Raw genomic sequence first — 13227 nt, 5'->3', positions numbered from 1 at the left:
TGTTCAGCCATTCATAGAACCTGCCACAGTGCTCGCACATGACAAATGCTCCAGGAATATTTGGGTGTGTGGATGGGATCTGCAGCAAGCGCAGATCTCAGTTGGCCCTGGAACAGAAAAGTATTGTTCATTTGCTCAGCATGTTTTTATCTGTCATGTCATTGTGGCCAGGCAATGGGACCCACCAGGATTGGAGCTCTGAGAAAATGCAGCAAGGTAAGACCCATATTTCTTTCTTTTTTTTGTTTAAAACAGAGCCTTGTTCTGTTACCTATGCTGGAGTGTGGTTGTGCCATGTCGGCTCACTGCAGCTTCCACCTCTGGCTCCAGTGGTTCTCATGCCTCGGCCTCCTGAGTAGCTGGGACTACTGGCATGCGCCACCACTCCCACCTAATTTTTGTTGTTGTTATTGTACTTTTAGTAGAGATGGGGTTTTACCATGTTTGCCAACCTAGTCCCAAATTCCTGGTCTCAAGTGATCCACCTGCCTTGGCCTCCCAAAATGCCAAGATTATAGGCATGAACCACTGCACCCAGCCCCAGATTCCTTATTAAAGATCCTAGAATATATGAGACCAGACTTGGAAATGAAAGTGCAACACATTTATTATCCAAAAGGAAAAACTCAAAGGTGTGTAGTGATTTTTAAATTTAGGGAAATTCCGCAGTATAGTAAAAGAAGAAAGGGAAATATAGGAAAAAAACACATTTAAACCATTAAAAAAAAAAGAAAGAAAGAAAATGAACCAATAAAGATAAAAGCTAAAGTTAACACAGTAGAAAAAAAAGAATAAATTAAAAAGCAATTCTTTGAAAGCACCAATAAAATAGATAAAACATCCTGAGCCTGGTAAAAGGTAAAAGGAGCCAAAAAAGAACAAAATTAGGAATGAGAAGTTAGACATAACCACATAAAGGAATTGAGAATAATAGTAGAACTCTATGGAAACAAATCTGAAATCAGAGCAAATGGATAATTTCCCAGCAAACACTGATCCTAGACATAGTTTTAATAGGCCAATGGATTACCCAAGAAGCAATTGGAAAGGTGATTAAAATTTTACCTTTTTTCAGCACTGTAAGACAGGGTGAAAAATACATAAAATTTTATCCTTGAAAAGATTGTTGGCCAGGTGTTGTGGCTCACACCTGTAATCCTAGCACTTTGGGAGGCCAAGGTGGGCAGATCACTTGAGCCCAGGAGTTTGAGACCAGCCTGGGCAACATGGCAAGACCCCACATCTACTAAAAATAACCAAAATTATCCAGGTGTGGTGGTGCATGCCTGCAGTCACAGCTACTTGGGAGGCTGAGGTGGGGAAGACTGTTTAAGTCCAGGAAGCCCAGGTTGCAGCAAACGAAGATTGCACCACTGCACTCCAGCCTGGGTGACAGAGTGAGACCCTGTCCCAAAAACAAAAAATAAAAGTTCGTGTTTTTAATTTAAAAACATATGGGAAATTGTACAGATCACAAGTATGCAGCTCGGTGAATGATTACAAAGTAAACACACTCCTGTAGCTAATCACTCAACCCCCAAAATAGATGAGTTGTAACTATTATCTAAGCTGCCATTGTACTCAAACCCAGTAAAATGCCAGAAAGAATGCTACAGCCTAATCTCACCTATGACCACAGATGCAAAAATTCCAAATAAAATCAAGTTGAATTGTACACTCTGATTACATAAGCTTTATTTTAGTAATACAAGGCTCAGTGTCAGGAAATTTATTAATTTATTACATCAAGAACTTAAATGTTATTTAAATGTCTAAAGTGATAGTATTTTAAATTTTCTTATTTTGATAATTATGATTATGGAAGAGAACGTCCTTGTTTTTAGAAAATATAAGTATTTAGAAGTTAAAGGTAAACCTCTAATTTGATTTGCCAGTATTTCAGAAACCTACATACATACATACACACACACACACACACACACACACACACACACACACACGGAATGATAAAGCAAAAAGTAAGGTGTTGGCCAGGTGCAGTGGCTCACAGCTGTAATTCCAACACTTTGGGAGGCCTAGGCAAGTATGTCACCTAGGTCAAGAGTTTGAGACCAGCCTGGCTAACATAGTGAAACCCCTCTTTACTAAAAATACAAAAATTAGCGAGGCATGGTGGCACATGCCTATAATCCCAGCTATTGGGGAAGCTGAGGCACAAGAATTCCTTGAACCTTGAGACAGAGGTTACAGTAAGCCTACATCACGCCACTGCACCCAGCCTGGGTGATAGAGGGAGACTGTCTCAGAAACAAACGAGCAAATGTTAACATTTGGGAAATCTGAGGGAAGGATGTACATGAATTCTTTGTATTATTTTTGTGACTTTTCTGTAAGTTTAAAGTTATTTCAGGCCAGGCATGATAGTGCATGCCTGTATTCCCAGGTACCTGAGGCTGAGGTGGAAAGATTAAGAGTTTGAGGTTATAGTGAGCTATGATCATGCCACTGCATTCCAGGCTGCCACCCTATCTCCAAAAAAAAAGGTGCAGTAGCTCACACCTGTAATCCCAACACTGAGGGGCCAAGCCAGGTGGATCGGTTGAGCCCAGGAATTCAAGACCAGCCTGAGAAACATGGTGAAACCCCATCTCAGCAAAAAATTAGCTGGATGTGGTGGCATGCACCTGTAATCTCAGCTACTCTGGAGGCTGAGGTGGGAATCTCACTTGAACTCAGGAGGCAGAGATTGCTGTGAGATGAGATCATGCCACTGCACTCCAGCCTGAGCAACAGAGCGAGACCCTGTCTAAAAATGAGGGGGTGGGGGTAGGCTATAGTAAAAGCCCATTAGCATTAATAAGAAAATTGGGTATCTGAATAAAAGATAACTACACAAAAATCAATTGTTTTTCTATATTCTAGCAATAATCAACTAGAAACAGTAACAAAAGAAAAACATTTCATTTACAATTGCAGCAAGTAGGTACATGTATTTGCTCATATACACATAACCTACTTCTGTAAGGGAGCAGAATTGGCAATTCAGGGAGAGCAATGGAAGGGAAACATTGCTATGTTATTTTAAATACTTTTCAGTATGTTTTGAACCATATTAATCTATTACCTGTTCAAAATAAATTTAATAAATTTAACAAAACCATAATTTAAACCAAATTTAACAAGAAAACCATATTGTATTACCTGTTCATAATAAATTTAACAAGACAACCATATTGATAAAAATAAGATCTGACAAATGAAAAAACATACCAAATTTTAGAAAGGGCGATTTAATAATAAAATATACAACAATCTTAAGATATAATTTAATACAAACCTGATAACTAATTTAATACAAATCTAATTGACAGCACTTTTAATTGAATAAAGTTAAGGTCATATTGCACTACTATGTCCAGAGGTGATGATAAATGGAGCTGCTGTTTTCTGGGTCTAGGCTCTCAGGAAACAGACATTACTACTTTTGCAATCCCATCTTGACAGTATGCAAAGATTAGGGAAAATGTAAATTTACCATTAACACACACCCTAAATGCAATTTAGGGTGTAGAAAGGAAAAAGAAGGGTTATTGCCTGTGGCTGGAATATGAGTTGGAGAAGAGAGGAAATTGGTAGAAAATGAAGCTACAGAGGCAAGGTTCCTGATTTCAAAGTGCCTTGAATGCCATGCTAAGGGAACGAAATGATCAGATTTGTGGTTGTTTTGTTTTTGTTTTTGTTGTACTTTTAAGTTCTGGGGTACATGTGCAGAACATGCAGGTTTGTTACATAGGTATACACGTGCCATGGTGGTTTGCTGCACCCATCACCCCGTCATCTACATTAGGTATTTCTCCTAATGCTGTCCCTGTCCTATCCCCCCACCCCCTGCTATCCCTTCCCCGGCCCCGACTCCGGAACAGGCCCTGGTGTGTGATGTTCCCTTCCCTGTGTCCATGTGTTCTCATTGTTCAACACCCACTTATGAGTGAGAACTTGCGGTGTTTGGTTTTTTGTTCTCGTGTCCGTTTGCTGAGAATGATGGTTTGTTTCCAGCTTTATCCATATGGCTGCATAGTATTCCATGGTATATATGTGCCACATTTTCTTTATCCAGTCTGTCATTCATGGGCATTTGGGCTGGTTCCAAGTCTTTGCTATTGTGAACAGTGCCGAAATAAACATATGTGTGCCTGTGTCTTTATAATAGAACGATTTATAATCCTTTGGGTATATATCCAATAATGGGATTGCTGGGTCAAATGGTATTTCTAGTTCTAGATCCCTGAGGAATCGCCACACTGTCTTCCACAATGGTTGAACTAATTTACACTCCCACAAACAGTCTAAAAGCATTTCTGTTTCTCCACATCCTCTCCAGCATCTGTTATCTCCTGATTTTTTTTTTTTTTTTTTCCCTTGGGACGGAGTTTCGCTCTTGTTACCCAGGCTGGAGTGCAATGGCGCAATCTCGGCTCACCGCAACCTCCGCCTCCTGGGTTCAGGCAATTCTTCTGCCTCAGCCTCCTGAGTAGCTGGGATTACAGGCACGCGCCACCATGCCCAGCTAATTTTTTGTGTTTTTAGTAGAGACGGGGTTTCACCGTGCTGACCAGGATGGTCTCGATCTCTTGACCTCGTGATCCACCCGCCTCGGCCTCCCAAAGTGCTGGGATTACAGGCTTGAGCCACCGCGCCCGGCTACCTCCTGATTTTTTAATGATCACCATTCTAACTGGTGTGAGATGGTATCTCATTGTGGTTTTGATTTGCATTTCTCTAATGAGCAGTGATGATGAGCTTTTTTTCATATGTTTGTTGCCTGCATAAATGTCTTCTGTTGAGAAGTGTCTGTTCATATCCTTTGCCCACTTTTTGATGGGGTTGTTTTTTTCTTGTAAATTTGTTTAAGTTCTTTGTAGATTCTGGATATTAGCCCATTCTCAGATAGGTAAATTGGAAAAATGCTTTCCATTTTGTTGGTTGCCAGTTTAATGATAATTTATTTTGTTGTGCAGAAGCTCTTTAGTTTAATTAGATCCCATTTGTCTATTTTGGCTTTTGTTGACATTGCTTTTGGTGTTTTAGTCATGAAGTCCTTGCCCATACCTATGTCCTAAATGATATTGCCTAGGTTTTCTTCTTTGGTTTTTATGGTGTTAGGTCTTATGTTTAAATCTTTAATCCATCTGGAGTTAATTGTTGTATAAGGTGTGAGGAAAGGATCCAGTTTCAGCTTTCTGCATATGGCTAGCCAGTTTTCGCAGCACCATATGTGTTTTAAAAGACCCTCTGTTTGCATTATGTGGAATGATTTTGGATGACTTATGACGAATATACAACAGATAGAGTGATTGCAGGCAAACTCTCTTCTACCTCAAATAGAAATATTTAATATATGTAATAAAACAAAAAGTTTAATACACAACTAGACTTGAAACCAAGATTGGGACATTCCAGCCATGTGCCATGGCTCACGCCTGTAATCCTAGCACTTTGGGAGGCTGAGGCAGGCAGATCACCTGAGGTCAGGAGTTCAAGACCAGCCTGGCCAACATGGTGAAACCCTGTCTCTACTAAAAATACAAAAATTAGCCGAGTGTGGTGGTATGTATCTGTAATCCCAGCTATTCAGGAGGCTGAGGCAGGAGAATTGCTTGAACCAGGAGGCAGACATTGCAGTGAGCCAGGATCACACCACTGTACTCCAGCCTGGGTGACAGAGTAAGACTCTGTCTCAAAAAGAAAAAAAAAAGGAAGTCTCTAGGTGCCAGAAATGAATGGAACCTAAAATGTAGAGAGTGAGTGAAAGTGGAGACCAATGAGTTCATAGAGACTTGAAACCAGATATAAGCCTAATGGCTGGGTACTAGGGCTTCAACAGTGAGATGCGAGTCTCAAAAGACCTTCTGTGTGTGAAATGAGGACTAGACAAACACTAATCATTGACCCGGGACTCAAAAGGGAATGCAAGTAAGTCTACCATTATGCAGAAATGTAAATAGAAAGAGTCAGCTAGGAAAAAATTCACACTTTTGCTCTTTCTAAGTGGTCCAAATTCAGAATACCCAAGTGTTACTGAAATATCAAGCTGAAAAACTAACAAAAAGCTGATCCTGGACCAATGAAACCTAAAGAATCCCATAGAAAAAGCACAGAACTGTACTGTAAGGCTATTGCCATAATCCAGTTATCACAAAGAAAGCTGTGGAAAACAAAATCCTGCTGAAAATGACCTTACAGGGAAAACTTACCCAATGAAAAAGGAAACAAATCATCAAGAAGAAAAGTCTGCAGATGCAACCAGTGGGAGAAATTGGTTCCAAGAAGTGTCAGTAATATAAAAAAAAAATCTGAATTTAAAATATGTTTAAAATGCTTAAACACATGGAGAGAAGACTGAAAACCATAAGGCAAGAAAGGACAGTAAGAAAAAATAATAGGTATGTTTGAAAAAGAGGCTTCATTCTGATTTTTCTCAGATTAATTTTTATGTTTTCTGTATATCTACAGTTTTTTCTAGTGTTGTGGTCCTAATTGACTTGGATATTAGATACCAGGAGTATTAAGGACTCATATTCTTAAAGAAGGAAGATTTGGCTCATCCACTGGACAGAGAACCATAGTGGTCTAAGGCAGTGACACAGGACAAGAAGAATATGGAATGGTTGGTGGGGGAGGGCAGTCACCAGTGTGACCCTCCAGAGTCATGATGGGTTGTAGAGATAAGGAATGCAGCCTCAACATTCCTGAAACCACTAGCCTACCATCCTTTTAAGAGCCTTCAAGTCTAATACTGCCATCCCCCACAGATTTGTCATAGTAATCACAAGAAATCTGACCCTAACCTCGGTGGTCATCTTCCACCACATCATCACACACTGCTTCCCTTTCCAGCCTTTCCACTGTCCTCCAGCACTTCCTTTCTAAAATCGGTAGATTCTTTTCTATATGCACCTTCTTGTTGAAATATTTGCTTCACTTCTTCACCTTAACTGTCCCCTAAAGACATGGCTTACTCTGGCTGTCCCCTAAGATTCTGCTTACCCTGTAGCCCTCGTAGGCAGAGGCTGCCTTCGTTGTCAGGAAGTGAGCCTCCACTGCTCCTCCTCAATTAGTTCTCATCTTTCCTCTTAGCTCTTTTGAATTCATCACTTGACTATACCAGCCTGTCTCTAATTGTCCTGCCTACTGATCTCCCCATCACTGTCTCACAGGGAAGATTTTAGTACCTGTGTTACTTTCTCTCTTCCCCAGCACACGCCATCATTGTTGGTGGCTTCAGCCTTCCATGAATGACCTATCTAATGCCCTGCTCTCCTCACATTTAGTAGTCCTTTTTTCTGCCCCTGCCCACCTCAATAACCTATGTTATGGTCACACTCTAAATTTCATCAAAAGTAATTGAACTTCCTCCGAAGCCCCTATCCCTCTCTAGCCAATATATTTCATCTTCAGTTCACTTATATGAACTGGAGTACATTCTCTGTGTGATTCTGTAACCCTATTGATATGTCTAGTTCATTAACCCCCAACCCTTCTTATTGCCCATCTGATCCCTCTTTCTCCAAGTCCACTTAAATCTCAGGGTCCATCATTATAATCTCTCTCTTACATATATTCTCAGAATCTTCAGATTTAACCCAACAGCAATATAGATCTTCCCAAACCTGTATTTTCAAGAAAAACTTCACACTACATAATGCCACCTATCCCTTGCACGGAGCAATTTTCTTACAAAGATACACGTAGCAGAGTCTCATCAGTTGCTACAACTTGTTCCATATCAAGGATGTCTGTGATAAGCATTCTTCCTCTGGTTCTTTCATAACCCTATTTAGATATATTTTAACCAGTGAGCAAAATTGAGAAGTTAACCAACACAATGTACATAAAATACTAGGACAAAGAGAGAGAAAGGAAGGAAAAAAGGAAAAAGTACAGCATATTAAGTACTATATAGTATGATCCCCACCTTAGACACCTGCAGACACACACACATGAAAGAGTAAAATAATGTTTTAAAAGATAAATACTCAGAGGATTCTAGGAAGATGGCAGAGTAGGAAGCACCAGGAATCTGTCTCCCCACCCAGACAATTACAGTGGCAGAATTTGTCTGGTGTAACTATTTTGGAGCTCTGAAGCCTGTTGAAGTCCTGCAACTTCCAAGGGAAAGCTTAGATGATAAACTGTGATTAATTTTGTTCAATTTCAACTCTTAGCATAGTAACAACTATCTATCCCTCACCTTCCAGCCCCATGACAGGCAGCTGTGCACATGTTTCCAGAGCAGCTTGAATGCAGTTTGCAAGAGCCAAGAAGGGCAAAAGGACCCTGTCTTTCAAATACTTGGGATCTGTGCCCCGATTGGTATTTCTGATCACAGGGGCAAAGAAAAAGAGGCAGAGACCATTGTTCTTACACCTCCTCCCATAGTAATAAATCCCTTTGGTTGAAGTGACTTCTAGGATTAATGTGCTTGCACCCTTCCCTCCCTCTTCATTTTTCTCTTTTATTTCCTGTTGGGAGCCAGACATTTAAGACTAGGATATTCAAAAGCAGTTGCATATACAGGAAAAATTAATTAGAAGGTGATCATAATGTCTTAGAGAAGATGCAGACTTAGTAAAGGCCTAAGAAGACCTTAAGTTTATACTTCAGGCTGATCCTTGGCAGAGACAGCTCACAACAATAAAACAACAACAAAAAAAGCAAACCCTGTGAAAGGGAAAGAAATTTTATTTCCAGAGTTACCACATTATTAGATTCAAACGTCCAGTTTTTAACAACAAAAAAAAAAAATTATAGGGCATACAAAAACAAAACAAAACAAGCAATCATGACCTATTCAAAGGAAAAAAAAATCCACAGAAACTGTCCCTGAAAAAGACCTGATGGGAGACCTACTAAGCAAAGTCTTTAAAAGAGCTATCTTAAGGATGCCTGAAGAACCAAAGGAAGACATGGAGAGTCAAGAAAATGATGTATGAATAAAATTTAAATATCAATAAAGAGAGAGAAACCAAAAAGAAACAAACAATTCTGGAGCTCAAAAGTATAGCTAAAATGAAATTTTTGCTAAAGACTTTCAAAGGCAGATTTGAACAGGTAAAAGAATCAGTGAACTTGAAGACAGGACAATGAAAACTATCAAGTCAGGAACAGAAAAAAGGTTGAAGAAGAGTGAACAGGGCCTAAGAGACTTCTGGGTCATCATCAAACTGACCAACATATACCTTGTGGGAGTCCCAGAAGGAAAAGGGAGAAAGGAGCAGAGAGAATATTTGAAGAAATAATGGCTGAAATCTTCCCAGATTTGATGAAAGACATGAATATAAATATTTAAGAAGCTCGAAGAAACTCCAAGTAAGATGAACTCAAAGGCATCCACACTGAGACATATTATAATCACACTTTTGAAAGACAAAGAATCTTGAAGACAGCAAGAGAGAAGCAACTCATCACATGCAAAGGATCCTTAATGAGACTATCTACAGGTTTTTCATCAAAAACTTCGGAGCCCAGTGGTAGTAGACTGATATGTTCAAAGTGCTAAAAGAAAAAAAAAAAAGTCAACCAAACATTCTATACCCACCAAAACTTTCCTTCAAAAGTGAGGGAGAAATTAAAATCTTCCCAGATAAACAAAAATGAAGGGAGTTCATTGCCACTAAACTTGCCCTGAAAGAAATGCTCAAGAGTAAGTCTCAGTGTAGTGGCTTATGCCTGTAATCTCAGCACTCTGGGAGGCTGAGGTGGGAGGATTGCGTAAGGCCAGGGAGTTCAAGGCCAGCCTGGGCAACATAGTAAGATCCTATCTCTTAAAAAATAAAAATAAAAATTAGCCAGTGCACACATAGTCCCAGCTACTCAAGATGCTGAAGCAGAAGGATCACTTGACCCCAGAAGTTTGATGTTACAGTGAACTATTATACCACTGCACTCCAGCCTAGGTAGAATGAGACCGACCCTATTTTTTTAAAAAATGTTCAATGTTAACTCCACATTATGTTTTCTACATAATTTAAGAGACTAATGCATCTCAAAGAATTATTTGTTTTGGGGCACACAGTATATAAAGATGTAATTTTATGACATCAATAACCAAAAGGGTTGAGGGTGGATTGTTAAAAGAGCAGAGTTTTTGTATGTTATTGACGTTAAGCAGGTATAAATTCAAAATATAGTATTATAACTTTAGGGTGTTAAATATAATCCCCATAGTAATCACAAAGAACATAGCTATAGAATATATCCAAAAGGAAATGAGAAATTAATTTAAATGTTTCACTACAAAAGATAAACACAAAACAAAATACAGATAAATTAATAAACACAAAAGTAATAGAAAAAAATGAGGGTCAAAAAAGCCATAAGGCATATAGAAAACAAATAGCAAAACATTGAAAGTCAGTCCCTTCTTATTAGTAATTACTTCTTCTTATTTTTTTTATTATTATTATTATTTTTTAGACAGGGTCTCATTCTGTCACTCAGGCTGGAGTGCAGTGGGACAGTCTTGGCTCACTACAACCTCCACCTCACAGGTTCAAGTGAAGCAATTCTCATGACTCAGCCTCCCAAATAGCTGGGATTACAGGCGTGTGCCACCATATCCAGGTAATTTTTTTGTATTTTTAGTAGAGATGGGGTTTTACCATGTTGGCAGGGCTGGTCTCGAACTCCTGACCTCAGGTAATCTGCCTGCCTCAACCTCCCAAAGTGTTGGGATTAATGGTGTGAGCCACCACTCCCAGCCAACTGTAAATGTAAATGGATTAAACTCTCCAATCAAAAGGCAAAGATTGTCAGAATTGATTTAAAAACATAATCCAACAGTATGCTGTCTACAAGGCACTCACTTTAGATCCAAAGAGACAAATAGATTGAAAGTGAAGGATGGAAAAAAACATATTCTATGCAAATAGTAACCAAAAGAGAGCAGGAATGCTTATACCAACATCAGATAATATACACTTCAATTTTTTAAAGACCTTTTTTTAAAAATTACAAGAGAAAAGAACATTATATAATTATTTTTGGAGACAGGGTCTTACTCTGTGGCCTAGGCTGGAGTGCAATGACTTGATCACAGCTCACTACAGTCTCAACCACCTGGGCTCAAGCAATCCTCCTATTTCAGCCTCCCAAGTAGCTGGGACCACAGTCATGCACCACCATTCCCAGCAAACATTTTTAATTATTTGTAGAGATGAGGTCTCACTATGTTGCCCAGGCTGTTCTCAAACTCCTGGGCTCAAGCTATCCTCCTTCCTTGGCCTCCCAAACTGTTGGGATTACAGGCATGAGCCACTGGGCCCAGCTAAGACTATTATAAATACAAGGTTTAATACAGGAAGAAAGATACAACAATTATGAAAATTTACATACCTAATGAAGATCATCAAAATACATTAAACAAAAACTGGCAGAACTAAAGGGAGTAATAGAAAGTTCTACAATAATAGTTGGAGTCTTCAATACCCTACTCTGAGTATTAGAAGAACCAGAAAGAAGATAAGTAAGGAAATACAGAATTTAAACAACACAATAAGCCAACTAGAGATAATGGGCATATACAGAACGCTGTGCTCAACAACAACAGCGTAGACATTCTTATCAAGTGTACATGGAACATTTTTCAGGATAGACTATATGTTGGGCCACAAATTGTCTCAATAGATTTTAAAAGATAACTATCATACAAAGTATTTTCTCTTACAGCGCAAGATAAATTAGATCAATAACAGTAGTAAAACTGCAAAAATTATGAAATTGAGCAATTGAAATCACAAGAGAAATTAGAAAATACTTACAGATACATGATAATGACCTGTGAGTATTTATGCATCTCACCAAAACTTACGGAATGCAGTAAAAGCAGTGCTAAGGAAGAAATGTATTGCTGTAAATGCTTACATTAAAAAAAGAAGATCTCAAATCAACAACCTAACTGCAATTTAGGGAACTAGAAAGACAAAAACAAACTAAACCTAAAGCCAATAGAAGGAAGGATATCATAAAGATTAGAAGAGAAATAAATAATATGAGAATAGAAAAACAACAGAGAAAATCAATGAAACAAGATTCTTTAAAAAGATCAATAAATTGACAAACCTTTAGCTAGATGGACTAAGCAAAAGAGAAGAGTCAAATTACTAAGATCAGAAATGAAAGCAAGGGCATTACAAATGATTCTACAGAAATAAAAAGGATTATAAGGGAGTGTGATAAACAATTGCATGCCAACAAATCAGATAACCTGGATGAAACTGATAAATTTTTAGAAACACAAAACCTAAGACTAAATCACAAAGAAATAGAAAATCTGAATAACCCTATAATTAGTAAGGAGATTGAACCAGTAATAAAGTCTCCTGAGAAATAAAAGCTCTGGAACTGGTGTTTTCACTGCTGAATTCTGTCAAACATTTAAAGAACACCAATCGTTCTCAAACTTTTCAAAAAAAGAAAAAAATATCAAAAAGGAGAGAACACTTTCTATGAGGCCAGCATAACCCTGATACCAAAGCCAGACAAAGGCACTACAAGAAAAGAAAACTACAACCCAATATCCTTTATGAGCACTGATGCAAAAAATCCGCAACAAAACACTAGCAAACCAAATTTAGCAGCATATTAAAAGGATTATACACCATGACCAAGTAGGATTTATTTCTGGAATGCAAGGATTGTTCAACATACAAGAATTTATCAGTGTTTCTATAGCAATCTACAGATTCAGTGCAATCCCTATCAAAATCCCAATGATACTTTTTGCAGAATTAGAAAAACCTATCCTAAAATTCATATGGAACTTCAAGGGACCCTGAAAATAGCCAAAATAGTGTTAAAAAAGGAGAACAAAACTGGAAGACTCCTACTTCCTGACTGCAAAACTTATTACAAGCTATAGTAATCAAATAGTATGATATCCACATGTAAAAGAATAAATTTGGGCCCTTATCTAACCATATACAAAAATCAACTCAAAATGGATCAAAGACCTAAATGTAAGACCTAAAAGTATAAAATGCTAAAAGAAAATATAGGGCTAATCTTTACAACTGTGAATTTGACAGTGATTTCTTAGAAATGACACCAAAGGCACAGGCAACAAAAAATAAATAAATTGGGCCTCATTAAAATTTTTTAAATTTGTGCAATGAAGCTGGGCGCGGTGGCTCACACCTGTAATCCTAGCACTTTGGGAGGCTGAGGGGTGGATCACCTGAGGTCAGGAGTTCAAGACCAGCCTGGCCG

Source organism: Cebus imitator, unplaced genomic scaffold (assembly GCF_001604975.1).
Source record: "Cebus imitator isolate Cc_AM_T3 unplaced genomic scaffold, Cebus_imitator-1.0 Scaffold79, whole genome shotgun sequence".
Classification (NCBI taxonomy): domain Eukaryota; kingdom Metazoa; phylum Chordata; class Mammalia; order Primates; family Cebidae; genus Cebus; species Cebus imitator.
Note: the sequence above shows the minus strand (reverse complement) of the source record.